This window comes from Ovis canadensis, chromosome 7 (assembly GCF_042477335.2).
Source record: "Ovis canadensis isolate MfBH-ARS-UI-01 breed Bighorn chromosome 7, ARS-UI_OviCan_v2, whole genome shotgun sequence".
In the NCBI taxonomy this organism is placed as follows: Eukaryota; Metazoa; Chordata; class Mammalia; order Artiodactyla; family Bovidae; genus Ovis; species Ovis canadensis.
In genome coordinates this window covers 76725313-76753256 of record NC_091251.1, presented here as the reverse complement: position 1 = coordinate 76753256, position 27944 = coordinate 76725313, and the positions used below count along the sequence as shown (strand labels likewise).

Here is a 27944-nt window from a genome sequence, read left to right as displayed (position 1 = left end):
CCAAGGAGGACTTGAATTTAAGGAGGTTTGAGTCAGCTGTGCTGAGTAACAGAAGGGTAAGAAGAATGAGTAAAGTCCAGGGTGTAGGTGTTAAAATCATTGAGGTCAATGGCCTCGAATACAATGAAGAAGAAAACTTAGTCGGGTGCCTATTTGGAGTTTTTGGGAGAAATCTTAAATTAGTGAGGGGGGGGTGGTATAAATGGACAGCATAGACTTCAGTAAGAGTTTGCTGTATGATTGTGGAATCAAATCATGGTCTAAAGCTGTAGACATGGGGGTAGAGAGCACTGGAATAGACTACAAGTAGAAGCAGACATTATTTTGCCAACAAAGGTCCGTCTAGTCAAAGTTATGGTTTTTCCAGTAGTTATGTATGGATGTGAGAGTTGGACTATAAAGAAAGCTGAGCACCAAAAAAATGATGCTTTTGAACTTTGGTATTGGAGAAGACTCTTGAGAGTCCCTTCGGTAGCAAGGAGATCCAACCAGTCTATCTTAAAGGAGATCAGTCCTGAATATTCACTGGAAGGACTGATGCTGAAGCTGAAACTCCAGTACTTTGGCCACGTGATGTGAAGAACTGACTCACTGGAAAAGACCCTGATGCTGGGAAAGACTGAAGGTGGGAGGAGAAGGGGACAACAGAGGATGAGATGGTTGGATGGCATCACCAACTCAATGGACATGAGTTTGAGTAAGCTCTGGGAGTTGATGATGGACAGGAAAGCTTGGCGTACTGCAGTCCATGGGGTCTCAAAGAGCTGGACATGACTGAGTGACTGAACTGACCTGAACCGAACAAGTAGCAGTGGCCTCATCTGTGAACTGTGGGAGAAATCATGTCAGCTAAGGAGATCAGCATGAGACAAAGGAAACAACTTGAGAAAAGTGAACAACCAGTGGATTGTGGATTAAGAGAAGCCCACAGGATGCGATGAGGAAGTCTGGTAGAGGGCTGGGTATGGAGGAATTGGCCAGAGGAGGTATCAGGCTAAGCTGTGTTGGACTAATGGTGAAGGAGGACGTGACAGTGAAAGGACACCCAGGAGATAAGTATGCACTATGGGTATGCAGGAGGCAGGGCTTGGCCAACTCATGGAGTGTGTGCCTGGGGGAAAGAATGGCATTGTGACTTGTCCTGAGATACTGTTGGAAGTCTGAGATAGCCTCTGCAAACTGACCTCCCTAGCTATTAAGCCTTTCTGTAGAAGGCATTCTGATTCCTAAAGTGAAAGTGAAAGTCATTCATTTGTGTCCGAGTCTATAGAGTTCATAGAATTCTCTAGGCCTGAATACTGGAGTGGGTAGCCTTTCTCTTCTCTAGGGGATCTTCCCAACACAGGGATTAAATCCAGGTTCCCGCATTGCAGGTGTTTGCTTTACCAGCTGAGCCACCAGGGAAGCCCAAGAGTACTGAAATGGGCAGCCTATCCCTTCTACAGCGGATCTTCCCAACCCAGGAATTCAACCAGGGTCTCCTGCATTGCAGGTGGATTCTTTACCAACTAAGCTATCAGGGAAGCGCCCTGATTCCTAAGGCACAGCAAATGGGGGAGGGAACAATAGTTCCCCATTTGTTGCTACAAATTTTTGTTTTTACTGGATATATGATTTAAAATGGCTCTTTTGCTGGAAAAGTTTTTGCTGGAAGACAGGTTAGGCAGTTATTTGAATAACTTACTGGGGTTTTGGTTTGGGGATTAAAAACACAGAGACAAAGGAAAATAAGACTGTAGAAGGTTTGACAAAACTTATAGGCAGACTAGATATAAAATATGAAAAAAATAGGCTCACGAAGATCCTGGACATATTCTTTAGGGAGTTGTGCTAGGCTAGTGTCTTAAAATTCTGCACTTGACTCAGGTTTAGTAATTTGAAACCAGTCTAGTGTGTTGAGACATTGAAAAGCAAGGATCATAATTTCAAATATAGGCTTCTTTGAAAAGCCACAAAAACATGAATTTTTAAGGATAGATATATATTTTGTGTCAAATATTAAGGAATTTATGGTTTTAATGTTCAGAAAATACTTAACAATAGTCTTGATGCAGTTGGGAGTGCATATATTTGCTGGGGTCAGGAATCTGGGCTATATATCCTAGAAGCATCCGAACTTTCAAAATGTGATTTAACATTCCAGGATTTAAGAAGTATACCTCACTGGACAAATGTATACTGGTTCTGCCCTCCATGTGGTTTGAGTGAAAGCTCCCAGTGGCTGGGTTGGGTTTCCCAAGTGTCTAAAACTCCCTGAATGTCAAACCCTAGGGATCGGTTCCTTCAAGGTCAGTCGCTACATTTTCATTCCACAGATTTTCTTGTTCTTAAAAAGGACCAGGCAAAGGGAGGAACCTCTGATCTGGAGCATCTTTTCCTTTGGCTCAGGCACCTATCAGCCCATCATTTTGATTCCTGCTCTGCAACCAAAAAGTCAAGTATGATGGATCTCCTTTTGGAGCACAATGCAGTTTGCTTGGAAAAACATTCACTTTAGACAAACAATAAAAGCAGCTCAAGTGGGGCCTTGGCTGCTCTCCTGGTGTCACGCTCATGCATATGCCTCTGGTGCTTGGCAGAGAAAGTTTTCTGGTTGCACAAAACAGCAGACAACCCTTTGGGAAAACCTGTCCCCTGTCTTTGTTGTTCAAAAACAGAACTTGGAATTTAAGTGATTAGCCCAAAACAAGATGCAAATTTGACTCTCTAAATCTCAATTTCTGTGTATTGTAAAGAAGGATTTTTCCCCTTTTAATCTACTAATCTCCAGGGGGAAGAAGACTAGGGGAGATGATGGAACAGATGCTGTGTAAACACAGCTCTGGTCTGTTGAAAGATATATCAACTCAGCCACGAAGCCTCTACTGATCCCCTCTGTTGGAAATCATCTCTCCTCTCCTCTGAACTCCTGCTACACTTTGTTTCTTCTTACAGAGTGTTTATCATATTCTGTCTGGTGTTGTAACTGCACGTGTTCATGGCTTAATTTTCCTTCTGGACTTTTAATTTTCATCCTGGCATGGACTCTCTTATTTAACTTTGTTTTCCCCACAAATTCTACATATGTATTTTATTAATAATAATCAATCTATTCCCATATAACCCCCTATTTTGATAGACATTCTTTTATTCAAGCAGTTGCTGAACACCTAGTACGTATTGGTTCCTAAAAATAACCTAATCATGGTTCTAAATACTTTATGCTTATTTATCCTATCATAAGGGTGTGGCAGAGGATGAGATAGTTAAGCAGCATCACCGACTCAGTGGATGTGAATTTGAGAAACTCTGGGAGATTGTGGAGGACAGAGGAGCCTGATGGGCTGCTGTCCATAGGGTTGCAAAGAGTTGGACATGATTTGCATCTGAACAGCAACATCCTATCATGAAGTGTAATAGCCATCATTTTAATCCTGTTTTTATCAGTAATGAGACAGAGGCATAGAGAGAACATAAGCAAATTTCCAAGGGCCATGCAACCTGTAACTTGGCCGAGCCAGGATTCCAACTTGCTCAGGGCCTGAGCCTATGTTCTCAACACCAGGCTGTACTGTCTCTGGGTATTGCCTTCAGAAATAGGATTAGGTAGGCAAACATGAAAACCATCTGGCCCCTAAATCAAGCATTTCACATTCTGGTAGAAAAGACCTATCTGTAAAAATATCAGAAGAATATAGAGTGATGGCTATAGTCATGGTGCTGGGTAGATAGGCAAGTCCTGAAAAAGGGTTGCCTCCAGGTTGCAGTGTCCTCAGCAGAGGGCTTAGGTGGATATGGATTTCCTTCACCTGACAGGACTTGTTTCAACGTCAAAAGTAGCTAGAGGGGCGGGATGGGGGAGGTGGGGTGGAGGGAGGCACAAGAGGGATTTGGATACTTATGACCAATCCACGCTGTTGTACAGCAGAAAGGAATACAACATTGTAAAGCAATTATACTCCAATTTCAAAATAAGTTACAAAACAAAGTAGCTGTCTTAGTACCAAGGGTAAGTAGAGTTTGAAAGACCAGCTGAGTTCACTCCCTTTATTGCAAAAAAGGAAATAAAGAGTTGAGGTGATTCACTTCACAGACACAGCTTATTGCCTGCTCAAAACAGGACAAAAAGAGTAACTGTCAGAATTTTTCCTGCAGGTTCATTTAGAAAAAAAAAGAAAAGTGAAGGAGATGTAAGAAATGATTGTATATTACAAGATGTTGACATATCAGCGAAGAAATAAAGATCCACAAACTTTGTAGTGTTATCTCTTACTTTGAAGAAAAGTATATAAAGAAGACTTGCCCCCTTTCCCTCATATTCCTCTGTCACCTCCCCTCCTAAACACTGTCTCTGCAGATGCTTTTGATAGAACTGGGAAGCTATTAGGCTTGGTGGTCTGTACTCAGGACCCCAAATATGGTCTAACAACGGATTGCTAGTTTTCTAAGAGATTATAAATCCAAGTGCTTATAGTCCCATTACAAGTTTACCTCAGGCTTTCACCAACTATTTCAGTTAAAACAAGTGCTATTTGGCCAACCAAGATATTATAAAAACCCAGTTCATTCATGCTCTAGAGATTTAAGTTATAACCACTTGGGTAAACTTCCCTGACCACCCCCCCCCCCTCAACCCCCACCAGTGCTCTAGGTTAGCTCTTACATCTGCCTTTTTTTCCTCTTATTCTGTCTGCCTGCATTTTCCCCTTATTCCTACCCATTTAATCCTTTGCTCTTTGCATCTCCCAGTAGGAATTCTACATCTCCCATGAAGTGTGTCTGAGCTAGAGTTCCCAAAGCAAGTTCTGTGGGACATGATTCCCCAAGTTGCTCTTGAGAGTTGGGCACCATGGTCAAAGGAGCTTGAAATATGCCTCTTATAAACACCGTCTCTTATTGGATCTATAGAATTTATAATCTGTATCTCAATTTTTAATGTTTATTTATTGTGCATGTAAGAAAAGATTAAATATCTATTATGGGCCAGACACACTCAGTGCTGGATGTTGGAGTTATAATTGTTTCCTCATCTTAAGTCAGTCTTGACTGTTTACACAGATTTTATGCTTTTGGAAAGTATGGAAAGGTCTTATTTTGTCTTATACTGTTATTAATTTAGCATATAGTCCTGTAAATATAGCAGAGTCTTGATAAGTGATTGTTGGTTGGCTTGTCAGTTAAGTAAGTAAATCTGAGTTAACTTATATCAAAGAAAATTGCTTTTATCTTATTTTTGAAAACTTCTTTTCAAGAGAGTGTACCTTTGACCCCACTATGGTGTTTCTAATAACAAAACCCTTCACAGGAAGTGTGAAATGCCTCTGCCTATTGTAACTAACCCATATAGTAATGTCCAACATAAGAAAAATACCAATTTTCCAATTTTAAAGCACCTACCATAATGCATACTAGGGCAGAACCCCATAGTTATCCCCATTTCAGTCCCTACTACAGAGTCCATCCTCTGTCGCTCTTGCCTAGCTATAAACGCATGTGACTGAGGTGAATTCATTAACTGAATTTGGGTTGTTCCCATGAAATTCCTAAATAGAGGGGAATATTTTTTCTCATCTGACAGCCTTGCCTATAAGGTATGCTGAAGGCAGTGCAGAAGACGATGCAAAGTGGACCATTCCATTCTCCCCTCACCAAGGTATTTTATCTGCTCAGGAGCCAGATCAGCACCCAGTGATTAATGCCTTCCATCCAACACATTCCTAGTTTGGGGGCTGGGTGTCAAGAAAGAAGGATTTATGATGCCCTAACTGAACTGACTGAACTGAAGATGTTCATGAACACAGTCCAGGGACAGATATGGCAAAAGCAGGACTGAAAATGCTTGGAGAGAGCATCCCAGTTACTCTGTTAGGAACTTGTCAAATTTTAAGTGAAGTAGGTTTTTATGATTTTTTTCCCCTTCCCTTAAGTGGAATGTCAGTTATGTTACTGGAGTTAATGCTACCAAATTTGAATGCTAAATGCAGCTCTGTCTTGGCAGAAACTTCACTTACAAGGTATGAGAGAATAAAGTATTTTTGAGTGTGCTACTGAGAAGCTGAAAGGACCCGGGGAAGACCTTTCAAACTGATCATAAATTGGAATTCAAATCAATGAAGTATTACTACAAGGTCTTGATTCAGAGCTAACTTGAATTCAACATTTCCCTTACTCTGGCCTTTCTCAGTGTGTCACTTAACACCTTGTAAAAGTTCTCTACCATCCAAAAATGGTGCCTGAGGCTTTCTGTTGCTGTTGTGTGGAGGATTAAAAGCAAAAATAAGCCAAATTTAAGCAAATATTGAAACCAAATTTCAGGTTTACACTCTGTAGGTGGGTTGGGAGGAAGGCCCTTCTGCCAGCAGAGAACACAAAACAGTGGTGTGTGCTACCAAGAAGACAACTGAGTGAGCTTGTGAGTCACCCACTAGGGGAGACATGGGGTGGCCCCCATCATATCATCTGAAATGCCCTGTCTTAACCTCAGCTGTATCAGATCCTCTGTCTAGGATAATTCTAGCCCCCAGTGCCCTTAAAGACACTGGAAGGGAAGCAATGAAAATGACAGGGGTGGGTGTATCCACTGTACTGGTCTTTGATAAATCCACAGAACAGGATAGACCTGCTACAACATAGACCGTCTTCTCCAAAGCATGGCCCTTGAACAACTTTCAGGTGATCCACATCATCTGAAAATCCTTAAAAATGCATACTTCCAGGCCCCATGCCAAACCTTCAGAATCAGGATCTCTGAGAGTGGGCCAGGGAACATGTATTTTAACAGAATCCCTGAGGGACTGTGGTACACTCCGAACTTCTGACTTAGGGACTTGAATTACCTGTGCCCCTTGTAGGTGCAGTTGTTTTCTCGTTTTTCTGAAGATGAGGCAGTTGGGGAGGGAAGAGGGGATGGAGGAGATCAGACCTGACCCATCAGGATGGTGACTCTGGTCATCAACTGTGGGGCTTCGAGAGGGGCTTAGGGAAGAGATTCCTTGTTGGTGGCCTGCATGTGTATTTTATTTGGACTACATGGTACTTCATATTTTAAAAAGTAGGAGTGCTTTATGTGGGGCATGCCCTCCCCAGCCCCCAGCAGACCCATCCCAGCCTGCTTATCCCTTGCCTCTGAAGGTAGTTATCATCAACTGCTGGGGTGGGTCAGGGGGTGGTGGCAGATGGTGGTGCAGATTTAACATTAATGGCCTGTGGTCTCTTTGTCTTTAAATCATGAAATATAAACTTGTTCATAAAAGTTGGCCCTCAAGAGAATAATTGACTTATTTCTTTGATTTCCCTTTGGCCAAAGTTACCTTGATTTTCCTGACTTGCTGGAAGGCACCAATGAAGAAGTACCCAGCAAAGTGTTTTTGTACAGTGCATGCCTCGATAAATAATTTTTGCAAGAACAAAAGAGTAATGTGATACAGCTGACGATTGAGTTTAGGGCTGTTTTCTCTTATCCTCCCATCCCTTGAGTCCTTCCAAGCTGTAATTCCCACCCCCCACCCCCACCTCTCCCACCCTCCCTACTGCCCCCCCTACCCCGACCCTGCCGTCTGCAAAATGGTGGAGGAGGATTCCTATGACCTGAATCTTTCATTCACCTGTTTTGGGTGGGACAGGTGCAGCCCAGATTTTTCTCTTTGTTTCAAATTCTCTGTGAAATAAAGGCATGGCTTTCAGGTCTGTCTGAGAGGCCTTTTTATACTATTCATTCCTGAATGTTTTCACATAAACATTTTAATTTGTGGCAAATCTGTTTGTTTGTTGTGTTTGTCAAGTTAACGTAAACTGTAGTCCATTAGGCCTTGAGATGCGTCTGCTAAATAATTTCAGATGTTTTTTATTTCCCCAGCTAAGATCTGGATTTGAACCAGAGCTCAGGGGTGAAAGGGCAATGTGTAATATACTGAGACATGAAGTTCGACATATGAAATAAAATAATGTAATGTTTTTAATATTTAAGATGAAAAAAGCAGCAATAAAACACTGTGGAAGGAGGAAAACATGAATACCTGTATATTTTAATTTTAAATGCCTGCAGATGTTGAATTTTAATCAGAGCATGTCAGATTCTGACTCTGACAAAGGCAAAAAAGTGAGATCTGTTTTCTTGAATTGCTTCCACATTTCATGCTTCAGATTTTTATTACATATAGCACTGCATCTTCATATATTTATGTAAAGTGCCAGCATCCATTGACTTAGCATGTGCCTGATGGTTAACATATAAAACAGTATGCAATGAAGGAGAGGCCCCTTCTCTCTTTCCCTGGCATAGATTCTCTCTGTGACCTTGTGGTGAGAAAGGCATTTAACCCCTTTGTGCTTTAGTTTTCATAATCTCAAATAGGAACCACCACTCTTGATTCTTCTTAAGCTCCATAGGTAGAGTGAAGCCTATTTGAAATGGTAATTGATCTGTGTACTTACTGTACAATAACAATAGCATATATGTGTGTGTGTGTGTGTGTGTATGTGTACATATATTTACTTAGATTGAAAAAGAAAACAAAATTAGATGGGTATATATTAAAATCTAAAATAAAGGTAATTTTAGATTTTATGCATATTTTGAAATAGTTTTTAGTTCTCTATTTTTTTGCATCATATTTCTTAAAGCAGTGTTAAAGCCAATGACCTTAAATTTCACAGTATAGTTATGCTATTGAAAACAATGGATTTGTACTAAGTGGGCTTCCCTGGTGGCATAGTGCTAAAGAACCCACCTGCCAATGCAGGAAATGTGGACTTGATCCCTGGGTTGGGAAGATCCCCTGGAGGAGGGCATAGCAACCCACTCTAGAATTCTTGCCTGGAGAATCCCATGGCCAGAGGAGCCTGGCGGGCTAAAGTCCATAATTTTCTGTTATTGAAAACAGTGCATTTATATGTACATAATATATAGTTCAAATAAATATCTAAGTATCTATAAGTTCCCACTATATTTTTCTCTGAACAGTTTGAAATGTACAGGATAAGGAAAGGAGAAGTAGTTGATTTAATTGAAGATCTTCAAGATCAGTCCTCATCTGGTTTCTTGCTCTTAGGATCTTTTAGGCTAAATGATTCTGTATTCCTGGTCCTTTAAAAATTTTCTCTTTTGGCTCTCTTTTGCCTTCTCAGGGAATCTGTGCTAACTTGTAGGAAATAGTCATGGAACTTCTGAGAACAGTGGAATTGAGTATTAAGTATTAAATTATCTGTGGTGTGGGCCCTTGTTATTCTTAAATGTTCCAAGAGGTTTGTTATGCACACAGATGTTTAGGGATAAGACGAAGGGTGGTATTTTTATGTTTAGAATGATGTGGTACAGCATGTGTGTAACAGATTCAGAACAAGACTGTCCATCTGCTGAACTACATTAGGAGAAACTGGACTCAGAGCCAGCAGAGAAGGGAAACTACAGGAGTCTATCCAACTATCCCCTCTACCAGATTACCAACAGATTATGTATATTTCTGTATGCAACTTACATTTTAATTTTAGTTTCAAGCAACTGCATTTATATGACTCTTGCTTCCCTGATTTCCTGGAAAAGGAAATGGCAACCCACTCCAGTATTCTTGCCTGGAAAATCCTATGGACTGAGGAGCCTAGTGGGCTACAGTTCATGGGGTTGCAAAGAGTCAGACACGACTGATAACTAACACTTTCACAACTCTTCAAAGATTTTAACTGTATTGAGATAGAGAGTGTTTTTCACCAGGCATTCTTCTCAAGAATATTTCAGGAGGAAAGTGGTCAGGGTGAGAAATGAAGACTGTGTCCCAAGAGCTCTGTGCATGTTCCCTGTGGGGAAAATTGAGGACCCAGGGAAGGCCTTGTTGGATCCCTGGGTGCTCATGGAGGGACCTGTACAGCTTCAGGGAAGGGGTGGAGGTCCTCTCCACCTGGATGGCAGGGCAGGAGAATGGTGGAGTGGAGAGAGTACTGTACAGATGAGAGATGGACAGGAGTTCTTGCATCTGTTGTGAGTGGAAGATATATAGAGAAAATTCTGTGTCAAACTTCTGAAACAAATTTCAAAAGCTTATCAGTGAAGAACTTTGTGAAACTTTCAGCCCCTCCACCTAAGAAAACCTACAGTAAAGATAACATGCTATTCTCCAAGAGTTTGTTGTCATGCTTCTGAAATTATTTCTTGGACTCTGGATTGTGATACACACAATCAGACCAGTCCATCAGATGGCATGCACACATCTAGGCTCAGATCCTGCCTTCATCAAGCCCCCTTGATTCTTCTGATGTAAAATTAGTTTCTCTTTTATCTGTTCCCTTAACCCTTTACACCTGCATTCTTGTGCATCACAGGATTATAGGATCCTAGGTTGAAACATAATTGAGAGATAATGAGCCTAAGCTCTCAACCCCATCATCTAATAATATTTTCATTTGTTCATCTAATATTGGCTCTTTGGCCACTAAAACATAGTAGACATGTCATATAAGAAAATTATTTGCCAAGAGCTGTTGCAGGAAACCCACCCCTTCATGAAGACGAAGACCAAAGAATCCCACACTCAGCTGGCACCCAAGCAACCCAGGTCTATCCTTGCACACATCACTGGCTAGCTTACTCTTTCTTTCTCTACAGGGGCTAACCCAGACTTTCATTATTCCCCTCAAAATTTCTATTCCCATCCCCACTACCATATTGCTTTTTAAGAAGTTTGAATAATACCCCCTTGATGATTTAATTATTGAATAAATGACCCTTGGCAGTTTATGAGGATCATTGATGTTATGTAGCAACATCATTTCACAGGTGAAAAAATTGAGGTCTAAAGGAGTTATATGGTATGCATGGTCCCGTAGCTGGTTTAGAGGTGGGCCCTGGAAGAGCTGTAGACAAATAGAATCTTTTGCCAGTCTTCTGTCCATTAGGCCATTCTGACTGAGTAAATGTGTCCCACTTTAAAACACTGCCTTAGAGAACATCAATTTTCTGTAATAGATTAAGGGCTGTTAGTAATTTAGAGTTTACACACTCGCTCAGGACTGCTTCTGCCTATGCTCCCCCCTCCCTCCCCATGCAATTCATTATAAGTGACAAATGTTTATAGTGCTCTTAGGCTGAAAAGTGGAGAACAAACAAAGATATAGAAATTTAATATGATGAAAGACTTAAACACTAACAGAAACTATCTTCTACCTTAAGGACCAATTTTCCTATCACATTTCTGAATTTCTTATCACAATTCCTGAAATTCTACTGAAGTTTCTATTACATGAATCAGTATGTTTAAAGTCATATCTGGGGCCATTCCTTTTCAGTCAAGATGAAATATCAGGAACTGGTTTTACTGTCCTCCCTTAAGCAGCCAAAAAATGGACACCAATAAAGGGTGAGAACATAGCATCCTATGCTTGGGGTTCCTTCTTAAATCACTCATAGCTTTCACCATGTTTGTTTTAGTGTCAGAGATAATTACATAATCTTTTTCTCAGCTGACTGATTCACTCTATAAATATTTCTTCAATCAGATTCACTAAGTTTGCTGTGTGACACCCAGAAATCTCTTGGCAGCCAAGTAAAGCAGATGAAGAGTTGAATTCATCATTAGTCTCTGAGTCTGTCATACTTAAAAGAAGACTTGTGGCAGTCTGCATGTCCTAAAACTGATATACATAAATATACAGAAGTATCACATTTATTAATATTACTAACATTTTGTGCACAGAAGTATACTACACAAGCTTTTTCTCCAATTACTTGTCCCCTAAAAATAACTATTTTCTAGAATATATAACTTGGGTAAATATTAGTATTCTTCAGCAATAAAAAAGGAGCAAACTACTAATACTTGCAACAACATGGATGGATCTCAAAGTCACTATGCTGAATGAAAAAAGACAATCTCAAAAGATTACATATTATTTGATTCTATTTATATAACATTCTCAAAATAACAAAATTATAGAGATGGAAAAGCTATTAGTGGGGGACTGGGTTAGGCATGGTAGAAGGAGAGGAAGAAAGAGATGTGATAAGATCTTTATCATGGTGTAATATTAATTAGTCCTGTATCTTGATTGTGGCAGTGGTTACACAAATCTGCACACATGATAAAATGCCTAGAACTATATACTTAGATGTAACAGTGCCAAGTTCCTGTTTTTCATATTGTGCTATGCAATACAGGGGACTTCTCTGTGCTATCTTTACAATTTCTTGTGACTCTGTAATTATTTGAAAATAAAAAGTTTTGTTAAAGTCATGAGGAAGACAAACTCTAAAATAACAAGCTTATAGACTGCAAATGAACTTTGATCACAGATCTAAGAAAAGTATGGGAAATATGAAGTAAAGAAAACATCAGTGAAAAAATGAGTTAGTCCAATCGTATATTTTTCCCCACTGGTAAAATTTTTTAAAAGAAAGCTTTAGGAAGATAATTCCTTATTTTTGATTCTGGATGCTACCCTTTTAAAGTAAAAGTCTTTTTGAAATAATTTACTAATAATTTTCAGTATTTTTTTCAAGTCATAATCAGTTTTACTGCAAATGGCCCCTGTACACATGAATCAATTCAAGTACCTTAATAGCCACCCAATAAGTTGTCAACATAAAGAGAAATCTGCATCATGAGAAGCAAAAAATAGCACCAAACCTTCTGGTGTTAGTTACCAACTTGTCGCTCCTGAGTAGAGCTCACGTCACTGAGGTCTGTGAACGTTTTTCACATTCATCCCAAGTGAAAGGTGGAATAACTTCAGAACAAACGCAGCACGTTATAAAAAAAATTTCTTACAAAAAAGTCACAAATTATTTTACAGATAACACAGCCAAAGTATTTTACAGAATATAAACACTGTGAAAAAAAAATGCCTTCACTTAAGCTCTCTCTCCATCCCAGCTGGATGTGTTTGTGCCTAATGATGACTCTTTCAGCATGGATGGCACAGATTAGGACCTTCAAGTAAGCCCACCATGTACATGTCACCAGCCTCCTGAAGCGCACCTGTGGCAGCACTCAGAAACCTCCAGTCAGTTTTGAAATCCTAGGTGATCTCCCTCAACCACCTCTGTCTGGGAAAGCAGCTTCCAGATCAGAAACTCAGCTGATTTCTGGTAGTTACCTGCCACAGTGAGATTTTCTCGCCCTGCCATAGAGGGGGCTATTTTCCAGCAGCCTTAGTGGTCAGCTCTTCACGGGCACTTTCCCACCCAAGGATCTGCAATTAGTCTACTTGGTTAGCTTCCAAAGCTCAAATCTTAGTCCACTTTGGCCACCTCAGGGCTTCTGCTGCCCATGGAAGAGCTGCAGTTATGAGCCAAGAAATCAAGCTTCTCCAAAGAAAAGCATTCAGTCTTGCACCATTAAGTATAACATAGTTGTAAGTTTTGGGTAGATGCTCTTTCTCAAATTGAGGATGTTCCGTCTATTCTTTTTTTTTTTTTTTCAGAAAAGTTTTAGTGTGAATAGGTGAATTTTAATTTGTCAAATGCTTTTTCTTCATTGACATTATCATGGGAGTTTCCTTCTTTAGCTGGTTCATACTGATTGATATTCAAATATTGAACCAGCCTTGCATTCCTGGATAAATCCCATTTGGTATTGCCTGCATGCATGCGAAGTCGCTTCAGTCATGTCTGACTCTTTGTGACCCTATGGACCATAGCCTGCCAGGCTCCTCTGTCCTGGGATTCTCCAGGCAAGAATTCTAGAGTGGGTTGCTGTTTCCTTCTCCAGGGGATCTTTCCCACCCACGGATCAAAACTCTGTCTCCTGTGTCTTCTGCATTGGCAGGCAGGTTTTTTACCACTAGTACCACCTGGGAAGCCCATTTGGTATTATTGGTGTATGATTCTTTTCATACACTGCTCAGTTCTCTTTACTAACATTTTAAGAACTTTGGCATCTATACTCAGGAGGGATACTGGTCTGTAGTTTTGTTTTTGTACCATCTTCATCTGATTTTGAAATCAATGTATTATAATACAGAATTCATTGGATGAATTTAGAAGGACTCCTTCTCTTTTATTTTCTGGAAGAAACTGTGTAGAATTGATGTTAATTATTATTTATACATTGAGTAGAATTCTCCCGTGAAACCCTCGGGACCTGGAGATTTCTTTTTTGGGAGTTTTAAAATTATGAACTCAATTTCTTTAAAAGTTATAGGTTTATTTCTTATTCGCAAGTTATGATAGTTGGTACTTTTATAGCAATTGGCACATGTTATTTAAATTTTTTTTATAGAGTTGTTCATAGTATTTCCTTATCAGCATCTCTAGTGATGACTTGTTTCATTTCTGAGCTTTATAAATATGTCTTCTTTCTCCCTGTTTTTTTTTTTTCCTTTGTCAGTCTTACCAGTAGTCTATCAACTTTACCTTTTCAAAGAAACAGCTCTTTGATTTCATTTTTTTCACTGTTTTTCTTCTTTCAATTTTACTGATTTCTTGTTAGCCTTCTAATTTCTTCCTTCTTAAACTTTGATGCATTTCAAATTTGTTATCTTATTTTTGTCTCTTTATCTCCTTTTCTCGTCTAATTTTTTCACCTCTTACCTCTTTTGCCTTCTTTTGGATGACTGTTTTTTTCTCAATCCTTTTCTCTTTACTAATTTAGAGAAGATATTTTATATTTCTATCCTTTAATCGGTTATCCTAAAAACTTATAACCTTCACTTTTAACTTATAAAAGACTTAATTTGGTCAATAACTTTAGTGTCCTTCTGAAGAATACAAGAATCTTGTAATATTTTATTCCTGATGATGGTTTATCTTCTAATTATAAATGTTGAATACTATTGTAATAAAAAGTTCATGTCATCTTTTTCATAACCTACATGATACTATTTCTACTATTTTATATTCCCAATAGTTGTTTCAGTTCACTCATATATTTAAGACTTTCTTTGCTATTTATTTTTTCTTTCATCTAAAGCCTCCTATCTAGAAGCATTGTCATTCTGCTTAAGATACATCTTTATTTTTATTTTTTTTATTTTATAATTTTAAAATCTTTAATTCTTACATGCGTTCCCAAAGGATACATCTTTAGAATTTCCTCTGTTTACGAAATGTTGGCATCAAACTCTGTTTTCATCTTTTACTATTCATTTATCTGTTTCCTCATCTTGAAAGATAATTTTATTGGAAATAAAATTCTAAGTTCTTTACTTTTTATCATTTTTATTATTCAACTTGTGACTTCCGTTCTTGCTGTTGAAAAGTTATTTGTCAGTCTATTAATTATTCCTTTGAAAGAACATGGTGTTTTTTTCCTGGCTGCTTTTTAAGATTTTCTGTATGCTAGAGCTATCACTAACGCATATGTTCCAAGAATATAGTCTCAGAGTATACCAAGCAGCAAATGAAAGAACTGCAGAGAAAGCAATGAGTATTTTTAGCTGAAAGTTTTAATATATACTTTTTAGGAAACAATAGGTCAAGGCAGATAAAAAATAAGCACAACTTTTTGAAGGCCCCCCAAAATACAATTAATAAGTGTGAGCTAATATTATATTGTACTGTACTATATCATATATATGGAATTCTATCCCAGAAAATGGAGAATACTACTTGTTTTTAAGCATACATGCAGCATTTACAGAAGTAAACATTGTATTAAACCACTGAAAAGCCTCAATAATCAGTATCATACAGACTGTATTCTTGAGATACACTGCAGTAAAATGAAAAATTAGCAATAAAAGACTAGCTTAAAACTCACTTAAATTTCAAAAGTAAATAACAGAACACTAATTTCTTGGAAAGGGGAATATAGTCCTTTTCTCTTTTCTTGCTTCTAGTGTATCTTTTTCTCATAAGATTTCTCATCCCTGCATAGTCTAGTCAAGGAAGAAAGAGCGCAATTTTAAATAGCAAGTGCTGTTATCATTGGCATGAGGCTGAGTGGCAGATAATAAAAATTAAGATAACAGTCGTTTACTATTTGCTCGGGTTAGTGTTGGCTTATATTTATTGTCCAAGAATAAATATTAGTAGCTTCCATTTTCACTCTCCAAAATTTTCTAGTTTGATCATCCTGGGTAAATCTGACTCCTTTTTGGCTGTTTTGCTAGAGATTCTCACCACTGAGGACCACACATAATTCTATTGGGGATGGTTATTTGCAACTACTTCCACAGCTTCTCAGAATCCAACTGTTATCTGTCTTCAGTTTCCTGGTAGAGTTCCTCTGCCCTTCTAGATACTTCATTTTAAGGGACCCAAGGCAACCCTTTATTAGCTTGCTCTCTGGTCTGTGAGGAATACTCATGCATCTTTTCCTTTAACAAACTCTAGGATGGCAGACTAATTCCAAGGAGCTGTCTCCATCCCATTGCTGCAGGATGTTTTAGTACTCTTAGTGTGTGCTAGTTACTAGTCATCTGTGTTCCCGAAAGATAAATAATATATTCAGAGCGTTCTGAGTGATCCCATGGAAGCCCATCCTCATAAGACTGGAGGAGAAAAAGCTGGCACTTCTAACTCTCTTGCTTTGGGGCTGGGAGAGCACAGCAGCTCCTCTTTACAGTGGTGTTCTTCCTGCACACCCTCTTCACTATCCTGACCTCATCATGTTCTCAAAGTGAATGAAAAGTCCTTTAGCAAATGACCTAGAATTGTAAAATTGGAACTAAAGTAAGAAATTATAAGCTGTATAACACAGGGAACTCAACCCAGCTCTGTGATGACCTGGAGTGGTAGGATGAGGGTGAGGTGGGAAGGAGACTCAAGAGGGAGCCTTATGTATACTTATGGCTGATTCATGCTGTTGTACGGCAGAAACCAACACAACATTGTAAAGCAGTTATCATTCAACTAAAAATAAATTAAAAAAGAAATTATAGAGGCCTGTCTCATACTCCCTGGTGTCTCAGATGGTAAAGAATCCACCTGCAATGTGGGAGACCTGGATTCGATCCTTGGGTTTGGAAGATCCCCTGGAGGAGGGCATAGCAACCTACTCCAGTACTCTTGCCTGGAGAATCCCCATGGACAGAGGAGCCTGGCAGGCTGTAGTCCATGGGGTTGCAAAGAATTGGACATGACTGAAGCGACTAAGCATAGCACACAGCAGTCTCATACTCACCCTGGAGAAGGAAATAGCAACCCACTCCAGTATTCTTGCCTAGGAAATCCCATGGAGAGAGGAGCCTGGCAAGCTACAGTCCATGGGGTTGCAAGAGTCAGACATGACTTAGCGACTAAACCACCAGTCTCATACTCATTCTGAATCTATCCTATTAATGACTCAATCAAACTGATATATTGAGACCATCATTTTAGCAGCCTGTTACCTGCAATACAAATGGCAACCCACTCTAGTACTCTTGCCTGGAAAATCCCGTGGACGGAGGAGCCTGGTGGTCTGCAGTCCATGGGGTTGCTAAGAGTTGGACATGACAGAGCGACTTCACTTTCACTTTTCACTTTCATGCATTGGAGAAGGAAATGGCAACCCACTCCAGTGTTCTTGCCTGGAAAATCCCAGGGACTGGGAAGCTTGGTGCGCTGCTGTCTATAGCATCGCACAGAGTCGGACACAACTGAAGCAACTTTTTTTTTTTTACCTGAAATACATTTTTCATGATAAAAGAGAATATTTGTTTTAACAAAACAAGGTCATCCTATACTTTATGATCTGCTTTTTACAATTAATAACGTTTCCCAAATAAATATCCAAATCAATAAATACCTTTATCCAATATGTACTCTCATTCTTCTGAGAGAGTAACCTAATCAATTCAAAAGTAATAATAACTTTTTTATCTTTAACAAAAATTCTTCTGAGACTCAATGAAGCCCTGATAAAGGATGAAGAATGCCTCAAGAAACAGAATTTCATTTCTGTCACTGAGATGATGGCAGTAGTGGAATTGCTATTTTTCTTAGCACCCAGGGGAGCCAGCTGCCTGCTCTGATCCCTCTAGCTATTGGATTCATGCTATGTTGAAATATTCAGGGGTAAGACAGGGGAGAGGTTTAGGAGAAAGAAGGCAGTGGGAATCAACAAGCAATAGTATATAGCGTTGACACTCAGGAGATGATTTGATGTTTTTACTTTAGAATAAAACCACACCTGTTTCTATTAAAAAGGAAATTGAGACTAAATGAACAAAATCTTGACCTGATAAACCATCAAATGGAATTTTTCATTATTTTCTTGCTGAGTTGTTCTTTCTAGCCACTGTCATCTGCCGTGTGGACGCTGTGTTTAAAAGAATGCCTATCGGGTTTCACATTCTAAAACCAAGTTAGGTGTGCTTTGGAAATTTCAACATAAAGACTTAAAATGGATGCCAAACCAACCACAGACAAGAATGTAGTTACATTTAGTTACATTAGATCATCTTGCCCACCCCACCCTATCGCGCACACACCCCAAATATCACTTACAGTCTGTTTCCTCATTCTGTCTTATTTCCTAGCAACCACTTGCTCCAAAACCATGTCTAAAAGCCATCCTCTATGATAAAAAAGCCCGCCTTTTAAAAATTATTTTATTGGTTCATTTTATAGTACCAATTATGTATGCCACTCTGAAATGTCATATGAAGTTTTTTTCCTCTGGGTTCATTAGGTTTAGAAATTAAAGTTTGTATATTCTTACCTTTATTGCTGGCTTTCCATCTTCCCAATTCCCCTCATGAGATTTTTGTCTCACATCCTGTGTTCCTTTGTGAAACCAGATTTGCCTCGCCTTCCAGGGCTCTCTGAAGGCCTTTCGATCAAACTAGCTTTGCTTATGTAACATACGTGTGTGAGCTGGTGAATTATGCAGTTATGAATCAACCTAGTGTTTTCACCAATAGTTAATTTCACCTACTTCTGGTTATCCTTCTCATGTGCTGGCTCTGAGCAAGGGACCAAGTTGAGCTGCAGAGTGAAGGGGTTGGGAGAATATGGGATGAGATCCCATCCTATATTGCAACCGAATGTCAGGGCATCCTGGCCAGCTAAGAAGAGGCCCATCTAGCTTATTACTTCCCTAGATTATGGATTAGCCAGAAGTGTTCTCCAATCTGATGGGCCCATGAGCTGTGGTTAGCCCAAATTCCTCAAAAAGGTTTTTGTTTGTGATTTTTTTTGTGTATCAAAACATAGTTTAGTCTTCACCTAAAGTATTTTAGGAACTTAGGAAATACTGAATGCCAGTCAGTATGTGTGCTTTTGACATTAGTTTTTGTTGCTCCTGTTCTATATGATTTCGAAAATCACTGGCTTTGCCTCTTTTTTTTTTTTTTAATAAAGTTGTGATTGGTAACCAGGTAATTTATGTAAGATTCTAGTGCTTTTTAAAAGTAGGTTCTTGTATTGGGTTGGCCAAAAAGTTCATTCAGGTTTTTCTGTTACATCTCATGGAAAAATCCAAATGATCCTTTTAGTCCACCCAATACTACTAGCTTCTCATGATACTCATAGGCATTATATTGGAAACTGGCTTTGTGGTCACAGTTTGGGAAACACTTTTTAAAATAAATTAGAATAGGTTTTAAATAACTCTGATATTTATTGGATTGTAGTGGTTGGTGTATGTGTGGATGCTGGGGACAAATATGTATCAATTCTCAATCTCCTTGAACTTTTTTCTCCAAAAAGTCTTCTGGGGGATTAGCATTCTGGGAACATAGTTTGGGAAGCACTAGCTTTCACTATACTCATGGATACCAAAAATATGAGAATAATTATGCTTAAGTAAGAAGTACTACACCCTCATATTAGATTAGAACATTTGTGGATGTCCTTGGTGTTAACTTTTATTGTATATTGTTTTTCTAAGAATTCAGATTTCAAGATCTTTATTGCTATTTCCCTCTCTATGTTCAGGTGTGCATTGGAGGTATGCTGTTGAAAACACAGAGCGAGTAAACAGTTTCATTTCCCAGAGATAGGCTCTGTGTTCCTCTCAGTGAAATGCGAGCTAAACTCTTCACCTCTCAAGCTCTCTTAGACAGGAGTGAGCATCAGTAACCCCATGGTTTAGCCCTCAGGCCTGGAAATTCTGATTCAGTAGGGCTGGGATGAGGCCTGGGCACATGGATTTTACAAAGCACCTACGTGTTCTTTGTTATGTGATCTCCTCTGTAGCTACATATTTGACAACTTTTGAAGTTAAATTAACTGGGTACTCAGCTCACTGAAAGCTGTTATTTGTACTTTTTTGGCAAATAAATTTCTATGAAAATGCAATATAAGGGCATTTAGAACTAGCCAGTCATAGTCCTTTAGCCACTTTTTTGGAGGATAATTTTCCTTGTTTTAATATTTCCTTTTCCCTCTCAGTCTTTCCCTGCTGCTTTCCAGATCAGTCTGCCTCTGTTCATTTCCCTGACTCTGTGTGTGTGTGTATGTGTGTGTCTGCGCATGCACACACACACACACACACACTCCTGCCTGCCTTTGTGTCCATGTGGCTTTGCCTCCTGCAGCCCTGTGCATGTGGAGACGCCATCAGCTCAGCTGGGCTCCTCTAAGCTTCCTGCAGTTTACACAGGTGTCTGACTCTGGGGGCAGTGTGGTCTGTTTCCTCCAGTCCTCACAGGCCTCTCTGGCATGCATCACCTCCGCCAGTCCAGGCATTCTGTCTGTCTTTCCTCTGTCCCACGAGGAGAGGAATACCAAAGGCTGGGCTATACAGATGCTTTGGAATCCTGATAATGGGTGTGCCCACGGGGGAGCAAACTCTATGGCACTTTCCGCAGCAGGGACAGGCAGAAGGGGCTGCGCTGTTTTAAGAAGACTCCTTGTCACCCAACCCTATCTCCCCTTCTCCTTGTCTCCCTTGCCCCCTTTTGTGTTTCCTCCATTTCCAAATAACTTCCTCCTTCACTTTGTTGCATTTGGGATTTCTTTCTCCTTTCTTCTTCCTCTTTAACAAAGAAATCTGTCCCTGTCTTTTTTTTTTTAATTCAGATGTCTTTCCTCTATGACGGAAACATTCAAACCATATGACTGGAAATACATTGCTGAGACAAACCTGAGGATATGAAATTAACACTGGGATGCTTTCTCTGTTATTCTCCAAAACAAGTCTAGAGACAGCCACATCTGTAGGGTCTTTCCAATCTCAGAGGAACCACTGGTACACAAATAATATAAATCTCAGCAAGGCTCTTTTCAAGAATTCATTCCAGACAAAGCACAAACATGTATGTGTGCTCTGGAGCATTGGGTTGCACACTAGGAAACTGAATATCCAGGGAAGAGAAAACAACTCTAAAGGTATGTCTAGACAAGGATGTTGCTGAAACTCCCAAAAGATGTTTTTGGGGAGATGGCTATGTGAGTGAGATGACCTGACTCACAGAGTGTTGATTCTGGGTAGTGAACTAGTTTGTGACGCACAAACATGCTGTTGTGCAGACAGATTTAACAAAGCTGCTCTTCTCCATCTCTTTGTGTCTAAATTCTGCCTATTCCTCAAAGCTCAAATAGCCCCTCTTCCTCAAAGCCTTTCCTGACCTCCACTCCACTGCTCAACTCTCCTTGCACCGCCCTTCTTTGCAGCTATCACTGTCATCTCTATACATGGTAATTAATAATTTTATTTCTTCAACCACGCCATATATAAGACTCTTTGGGGGCAGAATCCATACAGACTCATTTTCCTCTTTCATCAAAACATCTAGTGCAGTACATTATATGAAATAGGCACCCTACTATCTCCTGCTGAAAAAAGTTTGTACGAATTAAATTGTCAAGGCACAAGTGACCTTGAAGACCTTGTGCAGTTCTTGGTTTAGAAACAGTTGAGAATCCCAGGTCTGAGAAAAGATAAATATAAAGCAAGCAGATAAAGTGTCTTTGCGTCAATGCTAACAGCTTCATAGAACCTGATATTCTTTAGGGAAAGAAGCTCTATGGATAGAATTGCTAAATACCTAAGGAAAGACACAAGGGAAATGGCTCTTAACTACAGCCCATTTGAAGGAGTGTTAAAGTGTCCCTTGAACAAGATAAATCTCTCTTTTCTACAGATTATTTTCACCCCCCACCCCTCATAGGATTTGGCCACATATGACTTTTGTTCAGTCGCTCAGTTGTGTCTGACTCTTGGCGACCCCACGGACTGCAGCATGCCAGGCTTCCTTGTCCATCACCATCTCCCAGAGCTTGCTCAAACTCATGTCCACTGAGTTGGTGATGCCATCTAACCATCTCGTCCTCTGTCATCCCCTTCTCTTCCTTCCTTCAATCTTTCCCAGCATCAGAGTCTTTTCCTGTGAGTAGGCTCTATTAACCTGAGTTAAATAATTGCATTTTAGATCTTTTTCCAGGTAAAGTCTTCACCTTTGGGGAGTTGTCAAATTTGCAGTTTTGTAGATTTCACTTCTTAAGTAATATCTTCAAGATTGCAAAATGTTGCTACTTGCCAATTCTAAAATTTAGTGTTCCACTTTCCTCACTTGAATTTATTTCCTTAGGATTTCAGATGAAGACTTTCTTTGTGTGCATTCCTGTCTGGAAGGCAGCTCAAGGAGCCTTCCTAATTCTGTCAGGATACTGGAAAGCATTCTGTTGGGACAACAGGCCCTCAAAGGCTCCCCCAGTGTCATGGAATTCTTGTGGGTGTAGCGGATGCCTTAGATTGTCTTGAAAGGCCTATTCTTAGCAATTACAGATAATATTTTTATTTAAACACTTAACTTCTCTTACTGACTGAAACAGTATTGAATGAGCCTCCCAGATACTTTCTTGTGCTCCATGGGCTCCACTTGCATAACTGTGTGGTTCTGATGAATCATTTTGAGACTAAAATTCCTGCCTTCAACAGATATTTTCAGAATGTGAATATCTAAGAAGAACCTTTAAAGCCAAACGTTAGAAAGATTTTTCATGAGTAGTTACCTGAGAGCAGTTAACCCAGGTAGAAAGTCTTTGAAGAGCAAGGTTGAAGACAGACAGACAAGCAATTGAAAAGGGCAGCATATGTTACACACTGAATTTTGTCCTAAGAAACCCAGTCAACTGGACAGGGGTCAGAATCTACAGCTGAGAAGGGTGATTCTCAGCACTCACCCCACACCTATGGAGCTAGGATATCTGGGAGTGGACCCAGCAATGAGTGCTTCAACCAGCTCTCCTGGGATTCTGATGGATGCTCAAATTGGAGCACCACTGTTGTAGAAGGTAGGAGCTCGTACCATCTCAGATTTGCAAAGTCTATGTGCAGAGCTGAACAGGGACATTTTCATGAACTTTGAAATTCTGAGCAGTGGTTCCAGGCCATCTAGCTGTGGTGAAAAAAGGAGTTTACATTCCAAGTACATGATGGTGGAAAATGCCTATGTACACTCATGACAGAATGAGATAAAACACTATTATAAAAATGGTTTTGATCTTAAGGACTTGTTGAAAGGGTCCTGGGGATCTCTAGGTTTTCTTGAACCACACTTTTGGAATTGCTGTTTTATAACAAGAGCATTTCACATCCAGAACATTCACCAATTGTTTGGATAGAATCATTTAGACAGTTATTCCCAGTGCAATTTCTAGGTGGTTCAGAGGTAAAGAATCCACCCAACAGTCCAGGAGACTTGGGTTCAATCTCTAGGTTGGGAAGATCCCCTGGAGAAGGAAATGGCAGCCCACTCCAGTATTCTTGCCTGGAGAATTCCATGACAAAAGAGCCTACAGGGCTACAGTCCATGGGGTTGCAAAGATTTGGACATGACTTAGTGACTGAGCATAACAAGAGCAGTTCACGTCCAGAGCATTCACCCTTTGTTTAGACAGAATCATTTAGACAATTATTCCTGGTGTAATTTCTACTCATTTTATATATATTCAGTCAGTTCAGTTGCTCAGTCCTGTCTGACTCTTTATGATCCTGCGAACTGCAGCACGCCAGTCTTCCCTGTCCATCACCAACTCCCGGAGTCCACCCAAACCCATGTGCATCGAGTCGGTGATGCCATCCAGTCATCTCCTCTGTTGTCCCCTTCTCATCCTGCCCTCAATCTTTCCCCAGCATCAGGGTCTTTTCAAATGAGTCAGCTCTTTGCATCAGGTGGCCAAAGTATTGGAGTTTCAGCTTCAACATCAGTCCTTCCAATGAACACACAGGACTGATCTCGTTTAGGATGGAATGGTTGGATCTCCTTGCAGTCCAAGGGCCTCTCAGGAATCTTCTCCAACACCACAGTTCAAAAGCATCAATTCTTCTGCGCTCAGATTTCTTTATAGTCCAACTCTCACATCCGTACATGACTACTGGAAAAACCATAGCCTTGACTAGACCGACCTTTGTTGGCAAAGTAATGTCTCTGCTTTTTAATATGCTGTCTAGATTGATCATAAGTTTCCTTCTAGAGAGTAAGCATCTTTTAATTTCATGGCTGCACTCACGATCTGTAGTGATTTTGGAGCCCCCCAAAATAAAGTCAGCCACTGTTTCCCCATCTATTTGCCATAAAGTGATGGGACCAGATGCCATGATCTTTGTTTTCTGAATGTTGAGCTTTAAGCCAGCTTTTTCACTCTCCTCTTTCACTTTCATCAAGAGGCTCTTTAGTTCTTCTTCACTTTCTGCCATAAGGGTGGTGTCATCTGCATATCTGAGGTTATTGGTATTTCTCCCGGCAATCTTGATTCCAGCTTGTGCTTCCTCCAGCTCAGCGTTTCTCATGATGTACTCTGCATATAAGTTAAATAAGCAGGGTGACAATATTAGTCTTCTTTTATTTTAGACTATAGACTTCTTTTATGTGTATATTTGTTCTCTGTAAGGTCTGATTTTAAGGCTAAACACTGTATACTTGATAGGTACAGAAATGCAGAAATAGTAACAACAGCTATGAACAGATTGATATTTCTTAGGTATACCTCCTTGTAATAAGAGGAAGAAGAAACATTGGCTCATTTTCTACTATAGGTAGACTTAAGCCAGAATGTTTATTAACAGAACATTTAAAAATAAAAATTGTTTTTTTTATTTAAAAATATAGAGTTTTTGAAATAGAAAATTTAATATTATATTTATTCCAGTTTCTAAAACTCTGAATCATTGGATAGACTGAATTTTACCTGAATTTTTTTTTTTCAACTTAGCAGTCAACCCTTCTGTTCTTAGTCCAAATACATGGATTCGATTTCCACTTCTACCAGCTGGGCTGTGCAAACTTGGACAGATTTTTACACTCTCTCTGTTTGTTTTCTTTATCTATAGGATATGAAAAACAACAATGCTTACCTCTTTCATAGGATTCTTGTGATGTTGGAATGAGATGCTTGTAAGGTGCTTAACAGTCTCTGCACATGGCCAATGTTCAATCAGCATTTGCTGGACAAATAATTGTTGAAAGAACTCTGAGTGAATATCATTCATTTTATGAAGTTTTCCTTTTAAACATGATTAACATTGACTGAATTACAAAATCATTTTTGAAAGAGTGGTTTTGTGTCTTTTTTCTATTTAACCATCTACTGTTAAATTTACTTCAGTTACTTTTTGCATATTTTTGTAAGTGTTTCACATCTGGGCCTTGAAATGTGTATACGATGTGTTTTTCAGGTAAAAACATCAATTATCAGAGCAATGTGCACAGCCACCCTATGCTCCCTGTACTTATATTGTATCCCAGGTTCCCCAGATTAAATAAACATATTGTGATATTATTACAGCTTCCTCTGAGTTATTGCTTTCTTATATTAATAATAATCTTTGGGGGATTGTGACCTAGGCTTTTCACAAAGCACCCATTTTGGAGATGTTTTAGGTACTAAGTTTGCCTTCAAATTTTTCCAATCTGTGTCTTCACTTTAGAAATGAAAATTAGTTAACAGACTGTCATGAGACCTTTCCCTCTTCTCCAACTGTTCTCACTCTCTCCACACCTGACATTAGGCACATGTGCCTGAGAATGACCCTTGGTTTCTTCTATGACTCATTGTTAATCATTATAAGGAATAGCTCCATCAGTTCATAAATTTGAGGTAAACTCAATTTCCCACACAGTCTGTCAAATGATCATCAGCAAGCTGTTCAAGTTGATTCATAAGCTCTTAAACTCCCATTATTTGGAGGAGATTTGGGGTATATTGACAAACAAATTTACACGTTCTAGGTTTGTCCAAACAGGCTTTCTCTATCCTCCAAAATATATAAGCTGACCTTCTGTCAGGAATCTAGTTCACAAACTAAATATTTAAAATGTGAGCCCATTAGGTAAGTGCAGTTTATCTACATCTCATGTTGTAATGAGAGTATGAATTTGGAAGAATCTTGCTCAGTGTAAGTCAGTATTGCCTCCCAAGAATCTATTATAAACCAAGATCACTTAGCTGGGGATTCCTATAAACTTATACAAATCCACCAAACCAAGGCATGATATTAAATCAAAGGGAGTTTTGAATAATTTTTGAAATATATAGCATCCTTTCCCTGTGAGGCAGAAATCATTTGCCTAGGCATTCTTGGCATATTTACCTTTCCAGACAAACCATAAGATTATATTATAAATGTTTTCAAAAACTATTTGTAACTTTTTTATAACCGTACATCTCAACATTTCTGCAGTCTTCTCTCACTGACCTCAGGAAGAGCTTTTCATGTAGGTTGTTTTGCCTATGTGGAGAGGACTTTTTGTGGGTTTCTTTTGTAACATGTTTGAAGAAGGCGGTGACACCCCACTCCAGTACTCTTGCCTGGAAAATCCCATGGATGGAGGAGCCTGGTAGGTTGCAGTCCATGGGGTCGCAAAGAGTTGGACACGACTGAGTGACTTCACTTTCACTTTCATTTTGTAACATGTTAAATTTGTCAGTATTATTCCTGAAATAAAACACAAATCATATTGACCTCATTAAGGTGTGATCCAAGTTAATCTGAAAAATTAATTTTACTTCCCCTTGAAAAAATTTTAAAACCCATGTGAGACATGCCCATGAAGTTCAATGAACTCCTTGAAATCACTTGAATTGTTGTGAACATTTTTTTTTAAATTAATTTTTATTGGGGTATAGTTGACTTATAATGTTGTGTTAGTTTCAGTTGTACAGCAAAGTGAATCATTTATACACATATCTACTATATTTTACATTCTTTTCCCATATAAGTCATTACAGAGTATTGAGTAGAGTTTCCTGGGCCATATAGTAGGTCATATTTAAAAGCAGAGACATTATTTTGCCAACAAAGGTCCGTCTAGTCAAGGCTATGGTTTTTCCAGTGGTCATGTATGGACGTGAGAGTTGGACTGTGAAGAAAGCTGAGCGCTAAAGAATTGATGCTTTTGAACTGTGGTGTTGGAGAAGACTCTTGAGAGTTCCTTGGACGGCAAGGAGATCCAACCAGTCCATTCTGAAGGAGATCAGCCCTGGGATTTCTTTGGAGGGAATGATGCTGAAGCTGAAACTCCAGTACTTTGGCCACCTCATGTGAAGAGTTGACTCATTGGAAAAGACTCTAATGCTGGGAGGGATTGGGGGCAGGAGGAGAAGGGGACGACAGAGGATGAGATGGCTGGATGGCATCACTGACTCGATGGATGTGAGTCTGAGTGAACTCTGGGAGTTGGTGATGGACAGGGAGGCCTGGCGTGCTGCGATTCATGGGATTGCAAAGAGTAGGACACGACTAAGCGACTGAACTGAACTGAATTAGTTACATATTTTATATCCCAATTTATACTCTCTTTCCCCCTTAATTAAAGTTATGACTAACCTAGGAAGCATATCAGAGAAGGCAATGGCACCCCACTCCAGTACTCTTGCCTGGAAAATCCCATGGATGGAGGAGCCTGATGGTCTGCAGTCCGTGGTGTTGCTAAGAGTCGAACACGACTGAGCAACTTCACTTTCACTTTTCACTTTCATGCATTGGAGAAGGAAATAGCAACCTACTCCAGTGTTCTCGCCTGGAGAATCCCAGGGACAGGGGAGCCTGGTGGGCTGCCATCTATGGGGTCGCACAGAGTCGGACACGACTGAAGCGACTTAGCAGCAGCAGGCAGCATATTAAAAGGCAGAGACATTACTTTTCCAACAAAGGTCCTTCTAGTCA

General features: G+C 39.6%; 1 protein-coding gene across 8 annotated transcripts in view; it reads left to right on the top strand.

The window, feature by feature from the left end:
- Positions 1-27944, top strand: part of LOC138443734 (uncharacterized) — a 434643-nt gene that overhangs the window by 58444 nt on the left and 348255 nt on the right. For 3 of the 8 annotated variants that reach the window (XR_011258273.1, XR_011258271.1, XR_011258261.1), the window contains one exon: positions 25110-25558. The exons of 1 other annotated variant lie outside the window; for it this stretch is intronic. The gene's annotated coding sequence lies outside the window, so the exon portion shown is untranslated. Of the gene's footprint in view, positions 1-25109; positions 25564-27944 lie in introns of those variants that run through there. 4 more of the 8 variants (XR_011258279.1, XR_011258270.1, XR_011258269.1 and 1 more) reach the window with 4 other exon arrangements.